Source organism: Panthera tigris, chromosome D1 (genome assembly GCF_018350195.1).
Source record: "Panthera tigris isolate Pti1 chromosome D1, P.tigris_Pti1_mat1.1, whole genome shotgun sequence".
Classification (NCBI taxonomy): domain Eukaryota; kingdom Metazoa; phylum Chordata; class Mammalia; order Carnivora; family Felidae; genus Panthera; species Panthera tigris.
In genome coordinates this window covers 6633850-6657286 of record NC_056669.1, presented here as the reverse complement: position 1 = coordinate 6657286, position 23437 = coordinate 6633850, and the positions used below count along the sequence as shown (strand labels likewise).

The window sequence follows — 23437 nt, the reverse complement described above, 5'->3', positions numbered from 1 at the left end:
ATGTCCAGGCAGAATGTCAACACAGGGATGACCCTTCAGGGATTATCTTTGTTCGACAGATGGGAAAAATTGAGGCTCAGAGTGGTGATCTGGCCAAGGTCACTCAGGTCAGAGAAAAGGCCTAGTCCAGCATAAACTTTATATAATTATGGTTCCCTTTTCCAGGGAAACTAGGTTTTATCTTCAACCCTAGGCCAACTCTCCTGCTCAATTTAAAGTGTAAATTGATTATAATCAATTTTATGTATCTTAAGATGACAATGATAAAGCAAGTGAATGAATGAATGAATGAATGAATGACACTTAAGAATCCAACTAAGGGGGCACTAGAGTGGCTTAGTCAGTTAAGACTTCTACTCTTGGGGCGCCTGGGTGGCTCAGTCGGTTGAGCGTCCAACTTCGGCCCAGTTCATGATCTCGCGGCCCGTGGGTTCGAGCCCCGCATCGGGCTCTGTGCTGACAGCTCGGAGCCCGGAGCCTGTTTTGGATTCTGTGTCTCCCTCTCTCTCTGATCTTCCCCTGTTCATGCTCTGTCTCTCTCTGTCTCAAAAATAAATAAACATTAAAAAAAATAAAAAAATAAAAAAAAGACTTCTCTTGATTTAGGCCCAGGTCATGATTTCAGGGGTTGTGAGTTCAAGCCTCACATAGGGCTCTGCACTGACCTCACAGAGCCTGCTTAGAATTCTCTCGCTCACTCTCTCTCTGCCCCTCCCCTGTTCATGCTCTTTCTCTCTCTCTCTCAAAATAAATAAAACAAAAAAAATTTTTTAATAATCCAAGTAAGTATTTAATACTTGTTTGACTGCCTATTATGTATGTACTTGGCACCAGAAATACAGGATTAAATGAGACAGAGGAGACCCATGCCATCTTGAAGCTGACACAAATAACGTATTACTTAACTGGGGTGCCTGGCTGGCTCAGTCGGTGGAGCATGGGACTCTTGATCTCAGGGTTGTGAGTTCAAGCCCCACATTGGGTGCAGAGATTACTTAAAAACAACCACCACCACAAAATCTTGAAAAAATGACTCATTTGGCGTTGTGATAAATACTCCAAAGGAAAAATCCAATGTGCACTACAGAGCATATAGTATGGAGGGGGGACCAATACCCTAACTGCCATCATTCCCATTTCACACTACAAACCTTGAGAGTACTTTCTGAAACCCAGTTGCAAACATGCCAGGGTATTTCCTTCTCCTAACTCACTCGTTGTGGCAACAGAACTTCTATAAGATGTCCCCAGTTTACAATGAGTTCTCTATTCCACTGACTCCACCGATTCCTTGTCACCCACCATCCCCTCCTGTTTTTACCTTCTTCCTCTTCCCATTTCGGTCTATGGCCTGACATTACAAAAATGCTTAAATATTTTAAAAGCTTAAATATTTCATTTATTTTAAAATTAGCACAAGCACATGGTACAAAATTCAGAATGTGCTAAGCAGAATGCAGTTAAAAGCAAGCCTCCCTCTCCTTTCTGGGGTAATGTGCTATATTGTGGCTGGGATTTGGGGTATTCAGATGTATGCATTTGTCAAAATTCAGCCAAGTGCTGTTAAGGTTTTTGCATCTCCTTCAAAATTAAAAAAGTGGTAAATAAAATTTGAAATTTAGTTAATGATATTCATGCTGAAGGCTTTAGAAGCAAGTGAAGTTATGCTTACAATTTACTCTGAAATGTATCAGGAACAGCCTCAGCAATCAGACAACACAAAGAAATAAAAGGCATCCAGATCGGCCAGGAGGAGGACAAACTTTCACTCTTCGCAGATGACATGATACTCTATATGGAAAACCGAAAAGTTTCCACCAAAAAACTGCTAGAACTGATCCATGAATTCAGCAAAGTGGCAGGATATAAAATCAATGCGCAGAAGTCAGTTGCATTCCTATACACCAACAATGAAACAATAGAAAGAGAAATCAAGGAATCGATCCCATTTAAAGTTGCACAAAAAAAACATACAATACCTAGGAATAAATCTAACCAAAGTGGTGAAAAATCTATACACTGAAAACTATAGAAAGCTTATGAAAGAAATTTGAGAAGACACAGAAAAATGGAAAAAGATTCCATGCTCCTGGATGGGAAGAACAAATATTGTTAAAATGTCGGTCCTACCCAAAGCACTCTACCTATTCAATGCAATACCTGTCAAAATAACAGAAGCATTTTTCACAGAGCTAGAACAAACTGTCCTAAGATTTGTATGGAACCAGAAAAGACCCCAAATAGCCAAAGCGATCTTGAAAAATAAAACCAAAGCAGGAGGCATCATAATCCTGGACTTCAAGCTATATTACAAAGCTGGAATCATCAAGACAGTATGGTACTGGCACAAGAACAGACACTCAGATCAATGGAACAGAATAGAGAACCCACAAATGGACCCACAACTGTATGGCCAACTAATCTTTGACAAAGCAGGAAAGAATATCCAGTGGAATAAAGACAGTCTCTTCAGCAAGTGGTGCTGGGAACACTGGACAGCGACATGCAGAAGAATGAACCTGGACCACTTTCTTACAACATACACAAAAATAAACTCAAAATGGATGAAAGACCTCAATGTAAGACAGGAAGCCATCAAAATCCTCGAGGAGAAAGCAGGCAAAAACCTCTTTGGTCTTAGCCGCAGCAACTTTTTACTCAACACGTCTCCAGAGGCAAGGGAAACAAAAGCAAAAATGAACTATTGGGACCTCATCAAAATAAAAGTCTTCTGCACAGCGATGAAAACAATCAGCAAAACTAAAAGGCAACTGACGGAATGGGAGAAGATATTTGCAAATGACATGCCAGATAAAGGGTTGGTATCCAAAATCTATAAAGAACTTACCAACTCAACACCCAAAAACCAAATAATCCAGTGAAGAAATGGGCAAAAGACATGATTAGACTCTACTCCAAAGAAGACATCTAGATGGCCAACCAACACATGAAAACATGCTCCACATCACTCATCATCAGGGAAATACAAATCAAAACCACAATGAGATACCACCTTACACCTATCAGAATGGCTAACATGAACAACTCAGGCAACAACAGATGTTGGCAAGGATGCGGAGAAAGAGGATCTCTTTGGCATTGTTGGTGGGAATGCAAGCTGGTGCAGCCACTCTGGAAAACAGGATGGAGGTTCCTCAAAAAACTAAAAATAGAACTACCCTACGACCCAGCAATTGCACTACTAGGCATTTATCCAAGGGATACGGGTGTGCTGTTTCAAAGGGACACATGCACCCCCATGTTTATAGCAGCACTATCGACAATAGCCAAAGTATGGAAAGAGCCCAAATGTCCATCGATGGATGAATAGATAAAGAAAATGTGGTATAGGGGCGCCTGGGTGGCTCAGTCGGTTGGGCATCCGACTTCGGCTCAGGTCATGATTTCACGGTTCGTGAGTTCAAGCCCCGAGTCGGGCTTTGTGCTGACAGCTCGGAGCCTGGAGCCTGTTTCAGATTCTGTGTCTCCCTCTCTCTCTCTCTGACCCTCCCCCGTTCATTCTCTGTCTCTCTGTGTCTCAAAAATAAATAAACGTTAAAAAAAATTAAAAAAAAAAAAGAAAATGTGGTATATATATATACAATGGGGTATTCCTCGACAATAAAAAAGAATGAAATCTTGTCATTTGCAACCACATGGATGGAACTAGAGAGTATTATGCTAAGTGAAATTAGTCAAAGACAAATATTGCATGACTTCACTCATATGAAGACTTTAAGACACAGAACAGATGAACACAAGGGAAGGGAAGCAAAAACAATATAAAAACAGGGAAGGGGGACAAAACATAAGAGACTCTTAAATATGGAGAACAAACAGAGGGTTGCTGGAGGGACTGTGTGTGTGGGGGGGGGGGGGGTTGGGCTAAATGGGTAAGAGGCATTAAGGAATCTACCCCTGACATCATTGTTGCACTATATGCTAACTAACTTGTATGTAAATTAAAAAAAAAAAAAAAAAAAAAAAAAAGACCACACTCAGATATCACCTCATGCCAGTCAGAGTGGCCAAAATGAACAAATCAGGAGACTATAGATGCTGGAGAGGATGTGGAGAAACGGGAACCCTCTTGCACTGTTGGTGGGAATGCAAATTGGTGCAGCCGCTCTGGAAAACAGTGTGGAGGTTCCTCAGAAAATTAAAAATAGACCTACCCTATGACCCAGCAATAGCACTGCTAGGAATTTACCCAAGGGATACAGGAGTACTGATGCATAGGGGCACTTGTACCCCAATGTTTATAGCAGCACTCTCAACAATAGCCAAATTATGGAAAGAGCCTAAATGTCCATCAACTGATGAATGGATAAAAAAATTGTGGTTTATATACACAATGGAGTACTACGTGGCAATGAGAAAGAATGAAATATGGCCTTTTGTAGCAACGTGGATGGAACTGGAGAGTGTGATGCTAAGTGAAATAAGCCATACAGAGAAAGACAGATACCATATGGTTTCACTCTTATGTGGATCCTGAGAAACGTAACAGAAACCCATGGAGGAGGGGAAGAAAAAAAAAAAAAGGTTAGAGTGGAAGAGAGCCAAAGCATAAGAGACTCTTAAAAACTGAGAACAAACTGAGGGTTGATGGGGGGTGGTAGGGAGGGGAGGGTGGGTGATGGGTATTGAGGAGGGCACCTTTTGGGATGAGCACTGGGTGTTGTATGGAAACCAATTTGACAATAAATTTCATATATTGAAAAAATAAATAAATAAATAAATAAATAAAAACATTTAATTAAAAAAAAAAAGAAGAAATGTGTCAAGAATAAAAAGGGTTGATGGCTGCATAGAAAGGTAGACCAAGCAAATGGAGTGAAATGTTAATGACAGAATCTAGGTGGGAGGTATACTGGTGTTCTCTATGTAAAATATTTCAGCTTATCTCTATGTTTGGAATTTTTCATAATTAAATGTTGGGGGAAATTTTTTTTTTTTTTTAACAGACCTCCCTTGGGGCACCTGGGTGGCTCAGTTGGTTAAGTGTTCAACTCTTGATCTCAGTTCAGGTCCTGATTTCAGGGTCATGAGTTCAAGTACCACATTGGGCTCCACCCTGGGCTGGAGCCTGCTTAGAAAGAAAAAGAAAAAGCTCTGGGCGCCTGGGTGGCTCAGTTGATGAAGGGTCCAACTTCAGCTCAGGTCATGATCTCACAGTTCGTGAATTTGAGCCCCGCATCGGACTCTGTGCTGACGGTTCGGAGCCTGGAGCCTGCTTCGGATTCTGTGTCTCCCTCTCTCTCTCTCTCTCTCTCTCTCTCTCTGCCCCTCCCCTACTCGTGCTCTGTCTCTCTCTCAAAAAGGGCACTCTGTGCCTGTGTAAGCAGGCACGTATGTATTCTTCTGTCTCTCCCACAAATGATGGCCTACTAATTATACTTTTTTAAATCTTTTTTTCCCCCTCAGCTGTATGATATAAATTATTGAAAAATATGTCTGTGCTTATTTTTTCTCACACTTCTTTATAGAAATTCACATAATTATTGGCAGACCCTAATGCATCCATTGCATACAGGATGTTTGGAATTGCTCCTTCAAAAATAAGCTTCTGTGGGGCACCTGGGTGGCTCAGTCCGTTGGGCGTCTGACTTCAGCTCAGGTCATGATCTCACAGTTCGTGGGTTCGAGCCCTCCTTTGGGCTCCGTGTTGACAGCTCAGAGCCCGGAGCCTGCTTCGGATTCTCTGTCTCCTCCATCTCTGTCCCTCCCCTGCTCACACTCTGTCTCTCTCTCTCTCAAAAATAAACATAAAAAATTTTTTTAAAGAATCCAAAAACACAAAAAAACAAAAAGGCCCTTACAGTCCCATTTTACTTACTTATTTATTTATTTATTTATTTATTTATTTATTTAGCAGATTTGTTTTTAAGTAATCTCTACACCCAATGTGGAGTTAAGACCGACGACCCCAAGATAAAGAGTTGCACACTCCACCCACTGAGCCAGCCAAGTGCCCCTCTTACAGTCCATTTTAAACACAATAGCTATAAAGTCAAAGCTTTTGATTTGTAAGAAGCAAAAAACAAAAAGTTTTTGTACATAAAAAGATAGTAGGTAGGGGCGCCTGGATGGCTCAGTTAGTTGATGGTCCAGACTCTTAATTTCAGCTCAGGTCCGGATCCCAGGGTGGTGGGACCAGCCCTTCACTGGGCTTCCTGCTGAGCATGGAGACTGCTTGGGCTTTTCTCTCTCTCCCTCTCTCTCTGCCCTTCTCCCCTGTTCACACACACACGCTTTCTCTCTCTGAAATAAAATAGAAAAAGATAGCATGTCAAGTTTAACCAATATATTGATTGATTAGAAAATTGTTGAAAACCTAGAGGGGCACCAAAGGTTTACAAGATTTTGGAGTGACAGAGAGAGGAGAGAAACAGACCCGGGACGTGGAGGAGGATGGCCACTGGGCTTCCCAGACCTCTGTATATCATATGGAGAGAAAGAATCCGCCTTGAGAGAACTTACCACTGCCTAACATCAGGAAGATGCGTGAGAGCCAACCCTAAGCCTAACCCAAACTTGAATCTAACCATAGCTCTATATCAATTTCCATTCTTATTCCTAAACCAGAAGATCCTTCTTTGTTGTGCCAGGGGGTACCCACGTTGCCAGTGCTGAGCCAGGTATCAGCTATCTTTCTGGGGGAGGCTATGTCCAGGCAGCTGCCTTCTCCATATTGCTTATAAGACAGTCATGGGTACCTTAAGTCTGTGCTCCCCCCACACCACTACTTTATATGGATGACTCCCTCTTCCATGGCCCCAAACACTTCTAACTGCCATTCCCACCTCCAGAAAGTGGTGCCACGGACAGGATAGGTGGCTGGGACAGGGGGCGGGAAGGAAATGAAAGCCCCCTAGTAACTGTGTGAAATCAAAGAGAACCATCCCAAGATTCCAATCCATGGGACCAGGTCAGGAGTGAAACCCCCACAGTCCACTCGATACATGTCACATAATCACTTTCTTGCAAAGTGTCTTCAACAACCTCATCCCTTTTCCTGTCCATCATACATAAGCAATATAATCACAACCTTGAATAAACCCTTCAATCTTCTCCATGCCCACACCTAAGTAGGTCCACATCGCTAGAGAAAGTCCCAAAACCAAGTTCAGCGGCTTCTCTTTAAAGTCACAAACTTAGACCTTGGATGAGCATTTAACACACTACCCGACAATCCTGTTGTGTTTTCTCCAGCGGGCTTGCTCAAGTGGGTTTCCACTCCACTCCCAGGACGTCCGCTTCATTTCATAACATCTTACTCCCTTCCCCCCACGCCTCAGGGCGTTACCTCCATCCGTACCTCACTGCAAACATAAATGGCATCTTTCTTTTCTTCCCCCATCACATCTCCAAACTTCTGTGCCTCCACTGGTAATTCTTTTCCCTGATGGCGCACTGTATTGGCCAGGCCCCTACGCCAGCTCAGTACCGGTGTGTCTGTTTGTATTCCGGGTCCCATTTCAAGAATGCCCTTCTTTTAGCCATCTGCCACCTCTCTTGTACCATCAGTTGTTCCCCTCTCTCCTATAGCATCCCCATCTGCATAAAAAAAAAAAAAAACACCTGTTCATAAGCATCTTTCATCTTAAAAGAAAAGAATCTCTCCCTTGACTCCCTTGTCAATTCTAATGGTCACTGCCCTGATCTCACTGCTTGGCCCCTTTCAGTGCCATTCTCCACCCTTTCTTTCCCTCCCTTGGCCTCCACACCATATTCTCTTGTTAGTTTCCTACCCCGTGGTTCTGTCTCTCTGCGTTGCTAGCTGTCTCCCCCTCTACTTAACCTTTACGCTTGTTCTTTGGGGCTCCATCTTGGACCCTCTTCTCTCAATACCCCTCCTTTAGTGATCTCATCAAGTCCCCTGGTGTTCAATATCACCTATAATGATGAAGACTTCCAAATATACATTTCCAGCTTTGAACCTCTCTCCTGGATGCCTGACTTCTACGTCTAACCGCCTGTTTGTCTTCTCTTCTTGGGATCTCACAAACATCTCAAGTGTAACATATTGATAGTATTGAACTTTACCTCAGCCGTATGCTCCCAGAACACAGTGATGGTTAATCCCCGTCCCCCCGCCCGCCCCAAACCTTTTGTTTTCCAGAAATGCCTTCCTACAAAGAGCCACCCTTCTCCATCTAACTTTAAGTGTCCATTCTTTCTAACGATTCCTGTTAAACTTGCAGATGATGCCCTCATTTACCTGTGACAAGGCCAGACACAGATCCACCAAATTCCCATTCTTCATCTCATAATGACCAGCTGAAGGGTTTATCCCCCCTGGAACTAGCTAGACATAGAGACAAACATTTCTTGTTCAGCTAACTGGCTGAGATTACCCCTGATTTATAGAAGCAGCCCAAACTGCAAAATCACCCCACCTACAACTTATCCAGGCAAAACCATCCTGCTAAGGCGGACGCCCTGATCTTTGGATCTGGCATGTTCTCCCCATTGTAATAGCCTGAATAAGGTCAATTTCTTTATTTGTTTGATGTTTTTTACCTTTGTCAACGTGCAAAACAGAACTTCTGATTCCCTTCTCTGTTCTTTAACTGCCATTTCCGTAACATTACCTAGTCCAAATCTGTTCCTCTCTCACCTCCCCGACGCTTCACCATCTCAGTTTAAAGCACCATCCCCCACCCATTTGCTAGGGTCAAAAACCTGGGCATCATCCTTTCTTCCTCCTTCCTCTCTACCCCCTACAACCAAGACATGAGCAAATCCTCTCAGATCTGGTTCCCAACATCATCTGAATCTGTTCATTCTGTATCTACTGCTGTTAGTTTATGACAAGAGAGGGTAACTTCAGCAGATCCCTGACCACACTTCCCCAATCCACACTCTATACAGGTGTGATGGGCTGGGGCCTGTAGAGGAATCAGTCACCATCTGCTATGTTGTGAGGCTGCCAAATGAAACATTAGAGAGAGTGGACCTAGTTTGGGGTGCTGAAGGATTATTCTTTCCAATAATGACTCTATTATTTAAAAATAGCATTCTAAAGAGATAATAGCATTCTATATATTCCTTGTGAGAAAAATGTTCATTGATGCTGTTATTACTATCTTCTTTGCAGACCATACAAATCAGCTAGCATTTCGCTGATTTAGGTATTTGTATCATCGCTGAAGTCTGTTATAACTCAGCAGAGAAAAGAAATTCACAAATATCTACTGGGGACTTCTAGAGTACTGGTCAATTGCTTTGATCCATAAGGAACTAGTTCTATTTTTACATTTCAGAGAAAGGATAATCCACGACCTTATTGAAAATTTTTGTGGCCTACTTACTAAAGAGTGGAGAGACTAACATTTCTCTACTGTAATACTGACGTAAATCTTTTTTATTCGTAGGTACACTTTAAGGGTCCAGAATATAGATATTGGTGAGGAAAAGTGAAATAATTATTCCCTGCTTTAGGTATAGAAAGAGTTTTATAGCATGCTGAATATTAAAGAAAAAAGGATGTTCTGCTAACATTTTCTGTCCAACACAATGGATGCCCAATAAATGTAAGTCTGGTCAGGGTCTCATTCAGGAGTCAGGACCCCACCCTACTGAATGGTTTTGTTCATATGCTGACAGATACAATTTCCAGATAACATGAACATGGTAAAGATATCAAACATGTCTGAAGAAAAGCTTCCTAATTTAAAATATCTCAACCGACTGGAACAATGGGCTAATGTGACAACATCTAGTAAACAGGAGGAAAAGAAAAACTAGTCTCATGGTCCAAAGCCACATAAGTATGAGGGGTAAATAAATATTAGTGTCTCTCTAGAAATACTTAAGCGTTTTAACCTGCGGGCTCAAGATTCTTTAAAATGTTCATGACCACTTCAGGGACTTACTTAAATAAATTCTTACATTTTGGCACGAGCACCTTAAACCTCAGCATTATCAACGAGAGCAGAAAGTAGGGGTGCCTGGGTGGCTCAGTCGGCTGAGTGTCCAACTCTTGATTTCGGCTCACGTCATCATCTCATGGTTCGTGAGTTCGAGCCCCACATTGGGCTCTGCACTGAAAGCACAGAAACTGCTTGGGATTCTCTCTCTCTCCTCTCTCTCTCCTCTCTCTGCCCCTCCCTGCTCGTGCTCTCTCTCTCTCTCAAAATAAATAAATAAACTTTAAAAAAAAAGAGCAGAAAGTATAAAAAAAAAAAAAAACTTAATGGGGCACCTGGGTGGCTCAGTCGGTTAAGCGGCCGACTTCGGCTCAGGTCATGATCTCACGGTCCGTGAGTTCAAGCCCCGCGTCGGGCTCTGTGCTGACAGCTCAGAGCCTGGAGCCTGTTTCAGATTCTGTGTCTCCCTCTCTCTCTGCCCCTCCCCTGTTCATGCTCTGTCTCTCTCTGTCTCAAAAATAAATAAACGTTAAAAAAAAAAAAAAAAAAAAACTTAAAAATACAGCCATAAAGAAAGAGTTAAGTAAGTCTTACAGACATGTGACAGAATAGTGTTTAGATATGAAAGCTCATAGAAGGCTATTTACATGGGAAATGCGCAAAATATGACACATGAAAATACAGGATAGCAAGTTCCAAATCTGTACTATAATTCTTTTTTTTTCTTAAAGATTTCATTTCAAGTAATCTCTACACCCAAGGTGGAGCTCAAACTTACAACCTCGAGATCAAGGGTCCCATGTTCTATGGACTGAGCCAGCCGGGCGCCCCTGAATTATAATTCTAACTTTGGAAAAACTAGCAAACCCTATAATTCTATTTCCTATTCTCAATTAGAGAGGGGGGGACCTGGAAAAAAAATATCCAAAAAAAATGTTACCAATGGTTGCCTGTGGATGATGGGAAATGGGATAATTTTTACTTTTTATTCATTTAACATATTCTTTATTTTTTTAACGTTTATTTACTTTTGAGAGAGAAAGACATAGCACAAGAGGGAGAGGGGCACAGATAGAGAGGGAGACACAGCATCCAAAGTTCGTTCCAGGCTCTGAGTGCAACACAGGGCTCGAACTCACAGACCACACAGACCACGAGATTGTGACCCGAGCCTAAATCACATGCTTAACCAACTGAGCCACCCACATACCCCTTAAAATATTCTTTAAATCACCTGCTCATTTAAGAAAATTTTGGGGCGCCTGGGTGGCTCAGTCGGTTAAGCGTCCGACTTCGGCTCCGGTCAGGATCCTGGGGTTTGTGAGCTTGAGCCCCGAACCGGGCTCTGTGCTGACAGCTCGGAGCCTGGAGCCCGCTTCGGATTCTGTGTCTCCCTCTCTCTCTGCCCCTCCCCCGCTGGTGCTCTGTCTCTCTCAAAAATGAATAAAAACATTAAAAGAAAAAAATTTTAAGAACGTTAAACACCACATTAAAACATATGTTAGAAAGTGAAAGTTCTCTATAATCTCCCCTCTTCCACCACCTAAGAAATCCACCGTCAGCAGCTTGCTTTGGTCTCCTCATTTGTTTTCTGTGTACACGTTAAAGGGTGTATAAAGGAGCTTCTCAAATGTGGTGCATGTATCCTCGGAGCACGTATTAAAAAGCTAGACCGCGGGGCGCCTGGGTGGCGCAGTCGGTTAAGCGTCCGACTTCAGCCAGGTCACCATCTCGCGGTCCGTGAGTTCGAGCCCCGCGTCGGGCTCTGGGCTGATGGCTCGGAGCCTGGAGCCTGTTTCCGATTCTGTGTCTCCCTCTCTCTCTGCCCCTCCCCCGTTCATGCTCTGTCTTTCTCTGTCCCAGAAATAAATAAAAAACGTTGAAAAAAAATTAAAAAAAAAAAAAAAAGCTAGACCGCTAGGCTCCACCCTGTAGAGATTCTGATTCCACACAGGAGCCCCAAATCTGCCTTTCCCCCCAAGCATCCCGTGTGATTTTTTAAATGTTTACTTATTTATTTTTGAGGGGGGTGGATGCAGAGAGAGAGGGAGGCGGAGGATCCCAAGCAGGCTCCACGCCGTCAGCACAGCCCAACGTGGGGCTCGATCCCGCGAACCCTGAGATCATGACCTGAGCTGAAATCAAGAGTCGGACGCTCCACCGTCTGAGCCACCCAGGCACCTCGCATCTTAGGTGACTTTTACACATACAGATCATTGAGAAGCTGGATAGTGCTTGAGAGCATGTGCTTGGGTCCTGCCATCTATGAACAGTGACATCCTGTGTGTGCTATTTAACCTGGATGAGTCTTGGTTTACTTATCTGAAAAATTAGGATAAAAATAGCATCTGTATCAGAGTCATTGCAAAGATTAAAGATGATAATGCATGCAAAGCATAATGTAGCATGATGCATTACATATTCAAGCACTCAGTGCCTGTAACAACAAGAGCTAATACATATAACACCGTGTGTCGGGCACTGTTCCGTGCACTTTATATAGATGAGTACTTTTTTAAAAAAAATTTAAGGTTTATTTATTTTTGAGACAGAGAGAGACAGAGCATGAACGGGGGAGGGTCAGAGAGAGGGAAACACAGAATCTGAAGCAGGATCCAGGCTCTGAACTGTCGGCACAGAGCCAGACATGGGGCTCAAACTCACCAACCATAAGAACGTGACCTGAGCCGAAGTCAGACACTTAACCGGATGAGCCACCCAGGCACCCCTAGGTTAATACTTTTAATACTGGAATTAATCCCTCCTTGTGGAGAACTTAAGTATCATTAAACTTCACATCTGGCTGATATGCATGATCCAGTAGAAGGGAAAAAACGATGATGCAGGATGGGGGAGGGGCACCTGGGTGGCTCAGTCAGTTGAGCATCTGACTCTGGATTTTGGCTCAGGTCATGATCTCACAGTTCATGGGATCAAGCCCCACGTAGGACTGTGCTGACAGCATGGAGCCTGCTTGCAATTCTCTCTCTCCCTCTCTCTCTGCCCCACCCCCACTCGTGTGTGTGTGTGTGTGTGTGCGTGCCCGTGCGCGTGCATGTGTGCTCTCTCTCTCTCTCTCCCAAAATAAATAGGTAAACTTAAAAAAAAGAAGGGGTCGCCTGGGTGGCTCAGTCGGTTGGGTGGCCAACTTCAGCTCAGGCCATGATCTCATGGTCCGTGAGTTCAAGTCTCACGTCGGGCTCTATGCTGACAGCTCGGAGCCTGGAGCCTGTTTCAGATTCTGTGTCTCCCTCTCTCTGACCCTCCCCTGTTCATGCTCTGTCTCTCCCTGTCTCAAAAATAAATAAAACGTTAAAAAAAAAAAAAAAAAAAAAAGAAGAAGAAGCAGGGTCGCCTGGGTGGCTCAGTTGGTTGAGCATCTGTGTTCGGCTCGGGTCATGATCTCACAATTTGAGAGTTTGAGCCCTGCTCTCAGCACAGAGCCTGCTTTGGATCTTCCGTCCCCCTCTCTCTCTACTCCTCTCCCACTTGCACTCTCTCTCTCTCTCTCTCTCTGTGTCTCTCTCAAAATAAATAAATAAAAATAAAAAAGAAGACAGAAGCGGGGAAACTGCCAGAACCATTTTCCTGATGAGGACAGGGGATGGACCTAGCACACAAATGGAGAGGGTTGGCCTTGGCCAGGAGACTGGACAGTCGCACATAGCAGCAGGATGGACATGATGTGGTCGATAGGCTGTTGGAAGTGAAAGTCCTCTTCTAATTTCTCTGCTGCTTAAGTTGGAAGCTTGACAGGACGTTGTGAGAAAAGAAGAAAGGAAATTCTTATTTATGAGGGATGGAGGGGTTGAAGGCACTGGGGAAATGCATGTTGATCCTTAGGCAGCCTCAAAGAGGCATCGGACACTGCTGGTCCTGAATGTAGTTGAGACCGCCCAGCATGGCTAAGGAAACTAGGACTCAGTGGGGTTAAGTGATGTGCCCAAGGTCCCACAGCCTGTGAGTGGCAGGACCTGCTTGTTCTTTTTTTTTTTTTAATTTTTTTTTTAACGTTTATTTATTTTTGAGACAGAGAGAGACAGAGCATGAACGGGGGAGGGTCAGAGAGAGGGAGACACAGAATCGGAAACAGGCTCCAGGCTCTGAGCCGTCAGCACAGAGCCCGACGCGGGGCTCGAACTCACATACCGAGAGATAGTGACCTGAGCCGAAGTCGGACGCTTAACCGACGGAGCCACCCAGGCACCCCATTTTTTTTTAAAATTTTTTTAATGTTCATTTATTTTTGAGAGAGAGAGAGAGAAAGAGAGAGAGAGAGTGAGTAGACCGAGGGAAGGGGCACAGAGAGAGGGAGACACAGAACCTGAAGCAGGCTCCAGGCTCCGAGCTTTCAGCATAGAGCCCAACGCAGGGCTCAAACTCATGAGCCGTGCGATCATGACCTGAGCTGAAGTCAGACGCTCAACCGACTGAGCCACCCAGGAGCCCCTGGACCTGCTTGGTTCTAAAGCCACATTCAGCTGTGCAGACTCAGGCACTGAATAGGTATGGAACCAGATGTAACCAAGGTTGGGGTTTTGCTGAGGGAGGGTGATGATGATAGAAGTTGAGCATCCATGTAAAAGAGTGAGTGTGCTGATTGGCCATGGGATTAAAGCTGAGTCAGGAGGGTGAAGGACAGTGAAAAGATAGAAGGATCCAAGTACTGAGTCTAAGGATTGTTGGAGTCAAGACACAATAGGGGACTGAGCTGCTAGGGAAGATAGGTCGAGGTGTTTGGAGGGTGAAGGGGACCTCAGGCTGTGGGCGGTTGCAGAGACTGGTAATGACAAAGGCTAAACTGTGATTGAGGGAGAGAGGCGTTGAGGTAGGGTGGAGGACAGGATCCTTGGGAAACAGGAAGTTAGGGAACTGAGAAGCCAGGCATTCCAGATGCTTTTGGTGTCGTAGTCACATCCCTTAACCTACTTGTGATTTTAGCAGGAGCTGTGGTGGAGGACATTTCAGACTCCCCCTGACAGCCTCCTACCTGAGAGGAAGCACCTTTCCTCTCTGCTTTCACTTCAGAGTCTTCTCCAAGCCCCCAGGAGCCCACTAGGCTCACAGGCAAATGCAGCAGGAATGGGGAAGATAATGCTTCAGGGAACAACCCTCCACCAATACGGGCAGAAGCCAGTGAGTAAGGGCACCAGCCTCCAGCCTTCTGGGAGACAACGTTGTGGGGCTCTCAGGATGCTTCCCAGAGGCCTCGGCAGACCCGAGATCCCCTTTGTTCATGGCAGTGAACTTGATGCCACACCTTTACAGAGGCTTTTCCTTCTTCCTTGTCTTACTCTCCTTGCTCCCTGGTTCGTGATTCCTGGGTTATCTCCCCAATAAACCACGGTTGTCTCACTTTCTTGTTTCAGGAGACACCTTACTACCACACCAGGGTATTAATAATCTCCTACATTATTATTGAAATCACTAAGAATTATGACAGGAGTCATGTTGGAGAGAATGATAGTGAGTCAGGACCTAAACCAATTAAGGGATGAGGGAGTATGACCTAAGGGGTCAATACATGATTTGCAATAAGGAGGGTTAATGGCTGGATGGACAGTCCATTGACCCCAGGCGCAAAGCAGAGTGCTTCTAGGGAGAAGGGGAGGAGGAGGATTTGGAAGTGGCAATAGGAAGTAAGGAAGACCAGTAGCACACAAACATCAGCCCAGTGGTACCTCAGGCCAGCGTCTACTCAGTGGTACAGCCCAGTGGTACGTCAGCCATCTTGTGAGAAAGATGCAGGGGACGCAGTGATTTCAGGGGTGAATTGAGCGTCACCTAGAAGAGACTAAAAAGAAGAGTATGAGGAAACAGAGGTTTTCGGTTTTACTACTAGTCCAGAGGCTTGGAGGTTGAGTAAATCAGAGATGGAATTGGGAGGGGTAAGGTGCAGAGGGGAAACCTAGGCATTGGGGCTTCTTGTGGATAGGGATATAACATGGCTAAAGGCATAACGAGATTTTTAAAATAATATTTATTTATTTTTGGTAGATAAAGAGGGAGAAAGTGAGAGTGGGGGAGGGTGAGAGAGCGAGGGAGACAGAGGATCCAAAGTGGGCTCTGTGCTGACAGCAGAGAGCCTGACTCGGGGCTCCATCCGCAAACCATGAGATCCTGACCTGAGCTGAGATCAAGAGTCAGATGCTTAACCGACTGAGCCACCCAGGCACCAGAGATTGGTTTTAATAGTATAAGATGTGGGGATGTGTCAGGCAGTAGGGACGGGTGGGGATCTTGCCAGAAACACACAGAGTTCTAGCATCCTCTGTTCTCTGTTACAGTTGAAAGTGTGGAAGTTGGGGAAGGGCAGTCCTACTCCATCCAAACCCATCGGATTCTTTCGAATTCGCACCCTCTCTCTCTTTAAAAGATTTTTAAGTAATCTCTACACCCATTGTGGGGCTTGGAACTCACAACCCTGAGCTCAAGAGTCACACACTTCACCAACCGAGCCAGTCAGGGGCCTCAGGAACTCTCTTGATCCTTATTAGAAGGAGCAGGGAACCCAGGGAGAAACGTGGACTAATCTGGGGTACTGAGAATTCTAGGAAACACATTTTAAAAACTAGTTTCAGGCTAGTGTTCTGAAAGCAACTGGTGAATAGTCACATATTCTTTCCAGGTTCTTCATGAACGATTGTTAACCACGAGCACTAGCGTGGCCCAGTTGGTTAAGTGAGACTGACTGTTGATCTCGGCCCAGGTCAATTTCTCACGGCTCATGAGTTTAAGCCCAGGGTTGGGGTCTGAGCTGACAGCACAGAGCCTGCTTGGGATTCTGTCTCTCCCTCTCTCTCTGGCCCTCCTCCTCTAGCGTGAACGCTCTCTTACTCTCTCTCAAAATAAATAAGCTTTAAAAAACAGTTGTTAACCAATGCCTGGAGCTTATGCTTCAATATTTTCTAGACAAGGATGAATTAAATAATTCAGGACTTAACAATATTCTATTTATATAATGGAAAATAACCCCAAAATTCTGAAAAACAGAAAAAGTGTCTGAAGATTTAAAATATGGCAAAACAACATTGTGAGACAGAATTGACAGAAATGTCAATTTTTGAAAAACCAGCAATTAGGTACATCTGAATTCTAGAACAGATAGGTATCATAACCAACTTGCTGGGTTGATCAACTTGTTTCCTATGAACTTGCTTGGAGTCAAATTATCTCCCATCTTATCAGCTGTGTTGGCACTAGCACTGGGACTAGACCCAAGTCTTCAGATTTGTGATTTAAAATTTTTTTTTTTACATTTATGTATGTAAAGAGACAGCCAGAGCACGAGTGGGAGAGGGGCAGAGAGAGAAGGAGACACAGAATCCAAAGTAGGCTCCAGGCTCTGAACCCAACGCAAGGCTCAAACCCACACACTGAGATCATGACCTGAGCCAAAGTCGGATGCTCAGCCAGCTGAGCCACCCAGGCGCCCATTCAGATTTGTCATTTAATGCTCCTCTTGGCGGAAGGATGGTTTCACAGGAAAACATCAAAGGAAACGTGCTCAAGGATGTTTTGGTTGAACTGTGAGGTTGAGCCTTCACTTCTGGACCTGGTTCTGATCTCCCCTGAGGCTGCCTCACCAAAGACTCGGACACTAGTACTCCACATCTGTGGATCTCCCCTGCCTTACTCTCACCATACACCCTAACTCTTCCGCACATAGGAGAGCAGTGGTTTAATCCACAGATGGTTCCAAATTTTCTGACGCTTCTGCTGGACTCGTTTGTTCCAGTGCCCCAGTCAACCTCCCCCTTTGCCCCTTCCTCTCCCACTAAAATAGTTCGCCAGCAGGTTGAAACTTTCCTCCTTGGAAAGAGAAGACCAGTCAGAGGTTTGAACTCCCAGCTTGTCGACTCTGCCTTCCGGTACCCTCCAGCGACCGCCGTTGGATTTGCAGCCGCTGCGAAGGGAGTGTTCAAAACTCCGTCTCACGAGCTCCCCCTAGTGGTATAACAGTTAACCACAGTGGTGGGAGCTGCCATATGAGTTGATGTTGACTTTTGGCTTAAGGGGGATTTCAAAGACTGGGGCGCGCGCGCGCTCGCACACACACACACACACACACACACACACACACACACACCCCTCTAATACTCGTTTCATTATCTATAATTACACAATTATTCACTTTTCCAGTACCAGAAAAAAAAAAAACACAAACCATTTTATCTTGCCTAATTAGCGGTAAGTATAAGAAATGGAAATTAGCAGCTGTTGGCCAATTATAACTTTTTTATTCATGCTATCACTTGGAGACTTTATCTATTTAGAATTTTATTTTCAATTGTGTAATAATATTTTTACTCAGGCTACTATTATTCAAAAGCCTTAGCCAATTTATTTTTAAATCTCTGTTGAGACAATTTATAAGATAAGGATGAATCATGAAAATAATATCTTAGTAATAGAATTTACAGACTTACTTTCCACGTGAAACTCAATTTCCTAATTGAATTAAACCCGAAGTAAATTGTCAGAGTGTTTTTCTGTGCCAAAGCAACCCAGTCATTGTAGCACAAAGGGTATGTCTGCCGTATTTTTGCTTAACAAATTGCTTATGACTTATGAAATTAAAATACCCCCAGGCTTCACAAGACTAGGCAATGAAGTCACATCAATATTAAAGCCTAACTTTGCCACTTCATCCACCAACCTCCACTTATTCTCTTTACTCTTCCTGTTTTGATTTCGTTAGTCTCCAAGGCATCCCTCAAAATGCTCACGATCGATTCTGCTTGTATCCAGCTCCACTCAGCTCCATCACTTCCAATGTAGTGGTGATTTCACATAATATAGTTAGAAACTAATTATGGGCCGAGGGACAGCAAACATGAGGGGACAAGTAGGGCATAAAATATTTACAGTACGCTAGTAAAGCTAGGCTGGAGAATACGTCTTGAGAGGGAGGCCAGGTGTCTTTTTTTCACTCTTCCCTCTGAATAGAACTCAGCCACTCAGTTATCAGGGGGGTGGCTGGAGAACCACAGCGTTCCTTCACCTGGAGTCCCATCCACTGGGCACACACAACAATCAGCTCAGACTAGCAAGGACATCCTGTGACACTTACCTTTGACATAATTTCCCCAAAATTAATTTGTATTAGATGTTGATAAAATACTTACCTGATTTTTTTTTTACCAGAAACTTGACAAGCTAATTGAAAATGTATTGGGGGCACCTGAGTGGCTCAGTTGGTTGAAAGTCTGACTCTTGATTTCTGCTCAGGTCATGATCTCACAGTGTGTGGGTTTGAGTCCCATGTGGGGCTCTGCACTGATGGCGAGGAGCCCTCCTTGGGATTCTCTTCCTTTCTCTCTCTTTGCCCCTTCTCTGCTCATGCTCTTACTCTATCAAATAAATAATCTTTAAAAAATGTATTTGGGAGAAACATGTGAAAGACTAGCAAAAATATATATTAAAAAATGTTTTTAATGCTTATTTATTTTTGAGAGAGAGAGAGAATGCAAGCAAGGAGAGCAGAGAGAGAGGGAGGGAGACACAGAATCTGAAGTAGACTCCGGGCTCTGAGCTGTCTGCATAGAACCCAACATGGGGGCTCAAACCCACAAACTATGCCATCATGACCTGAGCGGAAGTCAGATGCTTCACCGACTGAGCCATCCAGGTGCCCCCAAAATATAGATTTTTTTAAAAAACAAAGGAGGACTTGCCAAACTATATATCAACCCATATTACATTTTCTTTTTCAGTGCTGGGTCTCTTTTATATTTCAGAACACTTTTTTTATTATAGAAAATTGGGGGCGCCTGGGATGCCAAATTTGATCTCAGCTTGGGTCTTGATCTCAGGGTCGTGAGTTCAAGTCCTGTGTGGGGCTTCATGCTGGGCATGGAGCCTATCTATAAATGAATAAATAAATAAATAAATAGAAAATTTCGCAAATGTAGAAAAATATCACAATGGAACTCCATATGCTTACTGTATTAGATTCATATTCCTGCTGTAACAAATTATCATACATTTGTGGCTTAAAACAAAACAAATTTAGTCCCTTACGGTTCTGGAGAATGAAAGTCCAAAATCGAGGTGTCGGCAGAGCCGCGTTTCTTCTGACGGTTTCAGGAAAGAATCTGTTCCTTGTCTTTTCTGCCCTCTAGTGGCTCCCTGCATTCTTTGACTGGTGGCTCCTTCCTCTATGTAGCCATCCGGAAGCATAGCATCTTCTCTCTTTGACTCCCCTGTTTCGCCTGGTTCCACTGTCACATGGTCTTCTTCTTTTTTGGCTTTGACCCTCTTGTCTCCCTCTTATAAAGTCTCTTCTGACTATATGGGGCTCACCTGGAGAATCCAAGCTCATCCTCTCACTAATCAAGATCCTTAATCGCACCTGCAAAAATCTTTTTCATTCTGGCGATGAGGACAGGGCATCTTTGGCAGGTGGCCCGTGATTTTGTCTTCCATCCGTACCGACAATTCATAGTCACTCTTGTCCCCATGCATATTCCAACTCACTTCCATTTTAGTACGTTTATTCTAAAAACACAATAATAAACTAACATCGCACCCAAAACATCAACAGGATGTCTTGATATCGTTAATGAATCTTCCATTTTCCCTGATGGTTACTTCTTTTCTACAGTTGAATCAGAATCATGATCAACACAACCCACATGGTTGATGTTTTAACTTGGGAGCTTCTGAAATACCCCACCCTGATCTTCCTTCTATGAAAGACATATTGGGGCACCTGGGTGGCTCAGTTGGTTAAGCACCCACAACTCTTGACCTCAGCTCAAGTCATGATTTCAGGGTTATGAGTTAGAGCCCCACGTCAGGCTCTATGCCCACAGCACGGAGCCCGCTTTGGGATTTTCTCTCTCTCTGCATCTCTCTGCCCCTCCCCTGCTGGTGCTCTCTCTCTTTCAAAATAAATAAATAAATTAAAAAAAGAAAAGATGTGTTGTCCCGGCTCTGCTGTCTGCTGGCAACATTCAGTTGTTAGTTCCCTCAGGCATTGCCTCAACTATAGAGAGCCACAAGACCCAAGGCCACACCTCTTCTGGGAGGCCCATCTCCAACAACTTGTCAACAAAAAGAAAAAAAGGCCTGACCATCTCAAACCAACCCTGTCTCAGAGTCAGCTTCCTGGAAAACCCACGCTGTGACGGTTGTTACCAGGACGCTTTCAATAGAGAAGCAGCTAAAATTGGGTTTTAGAACGGAATCACTTCTTACTATGATGGTAAAGTCACCATCACAGGTTGTTAGAACTTTCTCCAGTGGTGAATGATCTGATATATGCTGGAAGGAAATGCATTAGCTGGTACACTATATAAGGTGTCTGTATTAGCGGCCATGGCCAAGTACAAGAAAAAGATGATGAAAACCTGACAGAGTTAATTTCCAGTTGGAAACTACATGTGACATTCATGTGATAGCTTACACAGAGGCTGTCATCTCTGACAGTGGGAGGAGAGAGAAAGCCAAAGACTGGGCCCAGGACTTACTCGTCAGAGTAGCCAAGCTCCACAGAGAGTTCAACTCCCTACAAGGCAGGTCTTCTATGCCAAGGTCAGGGCCCTGACCGAAAAGGAAGGAGAACCTGACACATGGACTGAGGACATCTAGTTTGATGAACTACAGGATCTTGAATCATCAGGTTTCTCTGAAACCTCTGAGTCTGAGAGCTCACCTCTCCCTATTAAAAACTAACACTTCTTGGGGAACCTGGGTGGCTCAATCAGTGGAACATCTGACTCTTGATTTCGCCTCAGGTCATGATCCCAGGGTCGTGGGATCGAGCCCTGCATCAGGCTCTGCGCAGAGCATGAAGCCTGATTAATATTCTCTCTCTCTCTCTCTCTCTCTGACCCTCTCCCCTGCTTATGTGTTCTCTCTTTAAAAAACAAACAAAAAAACCAAAAAGCTAGCAATTCTCCTCTGACTTGATGATGTAGACATTTTTTTTTTCTGATACAAGGCAACATGTGCTTCTCCTCCAGACCTTAACGAGGGTTAAGTCACAGTATTACCTAGTCAAGAGTGTGCTGGGCCCAAGAAGGGATAACGGAGATTATATCACAAAGGAAACTGCAAGACTGCCTGACCTGTACGTGCCTGTGGGGGCCAGGGGAATGTGCATGCTATTGGCTTCTGAAGGTGCGAGATCAGCAGGCCAGAATAGAGGGTTGGATAAGGAAAATTTTATTGATTTGGGAGCATTTTCACAGGACATTGGATTTAATGCTTTGGCAAGAGCCCGGGGAAATGGTGCCGACTTTCTCCCAGGAAGTCCTCCAGAAGCATGGGGAAAGTAATGTCGCGCTCAACGAAGTTGGAATTCTAGAACGGCCGTGGTGGACAGTAGAAGTAAAAGGCTCAGAGAAGCGAGGGTGCTAAAGTGGATGTACTCTGTAAAGTGGAAAATTCTCCCGGTGATAGTGCCTCACAGAAAGGCCTGAGGACACATCATGTACTGAGGCAAGAAGGAATGTCCTGGTCAGAGGCTCACCTGTGTCACTCACTAAGAAGTTCAAGAGTGGCTTTCCTGTGTAGGCCAGGGCTGGCGGTAGGAGAGGTCATACAGAACTAGGCTTCGGGAGAGGAACAGGGATGATAGGACCCCAAAACAGCAGACACGGGGTGGCAACCCTTAACCATCAGAAATCACATGGACGGGCGCCCGGGTGGCTCGGGTGGTTAAGCTTCCGACTTCAGCTCAGGTCACGATCTCACAGCTTGTGAGTTCAAGCCCCACGTCGGGCTCTGTGCTGACAGTTCAGAGCCGGCTTCGGATCCTGTGTCTCCCTCTCTCTGCTCCTCCCCCACTTGCGCTCTGTCTCTGTCTCAAAAATAAATAAACATTAAAAAAAAAAAAAGAGGAGGGTGGGAGGGAGGGGAGGGTGGGTGATGGGTATTGAGGAGGGCACCTTTTGGGATGAGCACTGGGTGTTGTATGGAAACAAATTTGACAATAAATTTCATATATTGAAAAAAAAAGAAATCATATGGACATAATTATCGTAATGTATGTTAAGGTCAGGTCAGGGGCGCTGGATCCTCAGTATTATTGAGACGGTTAAAAGACATGGTGTGCTTGATGGTTTATGTGTCCGCTTGGCTGAGCCACCAGTTGCCCAGCTATTTGGTCTAACATTTTTCTGGGTGTTTCTGTGAGGGTATTTTGCTGGATGAGATTATTATTTAAATCAGTAGACTTTGAGTAAAGCAGATTGTACTCCACGACATGAGTGGGTCTCATCCAATCAGCTGAAGGCCTGAATTGAACAAAAAGACCGGCCTCTCCCGAGCAAGAGAAGCCTCCAGCCGACTAACTGCAGATTCCGTCTGCAGCATTGACTCTTCTTGATTCTACAGCAGACGGCCTTCGGACTCGAGCCGGAATTTTGGCCCTCCTGGGTCTCTAACCTGTCAGCCCACCCTGCAGATTCTGGACTTACCAGACCCCAGAATCTTGTGAGCTAATTCCTTATAATGAATATCTTTACAATATGTTTCCTATCGGTCCTCTGGAATGATTCCTCTGGGGAGTCTTAACTAATACGGTGGCTCTGCTGCAAAACAGATGGGCAGCG

At 44.3% G+C, this 23437-nt stretch overlaps 1 protein-coding gene across 1 annotated transcript in view; it reads right to left on the bottom strand.

The window, feature by feature from the left end:
* The window catches only part of CUL5 (cullin 5), a 109848-nt gene extending 94193 nt beyond the window's left edge, over window positions 1–15655 (bottom strand). The window contains exon 1 of the mRNA XM_042957448.1: window positions 15557–15655. The gene's annotated coding sequence lies outside the window, so the exon portion shown is untranslated. The remainder of the gene's footprint in view (window positions 1–15556) is intronic.
* Between the last annotated feature and the right edge of the window lie 7782 nt (window positions 15656–23437).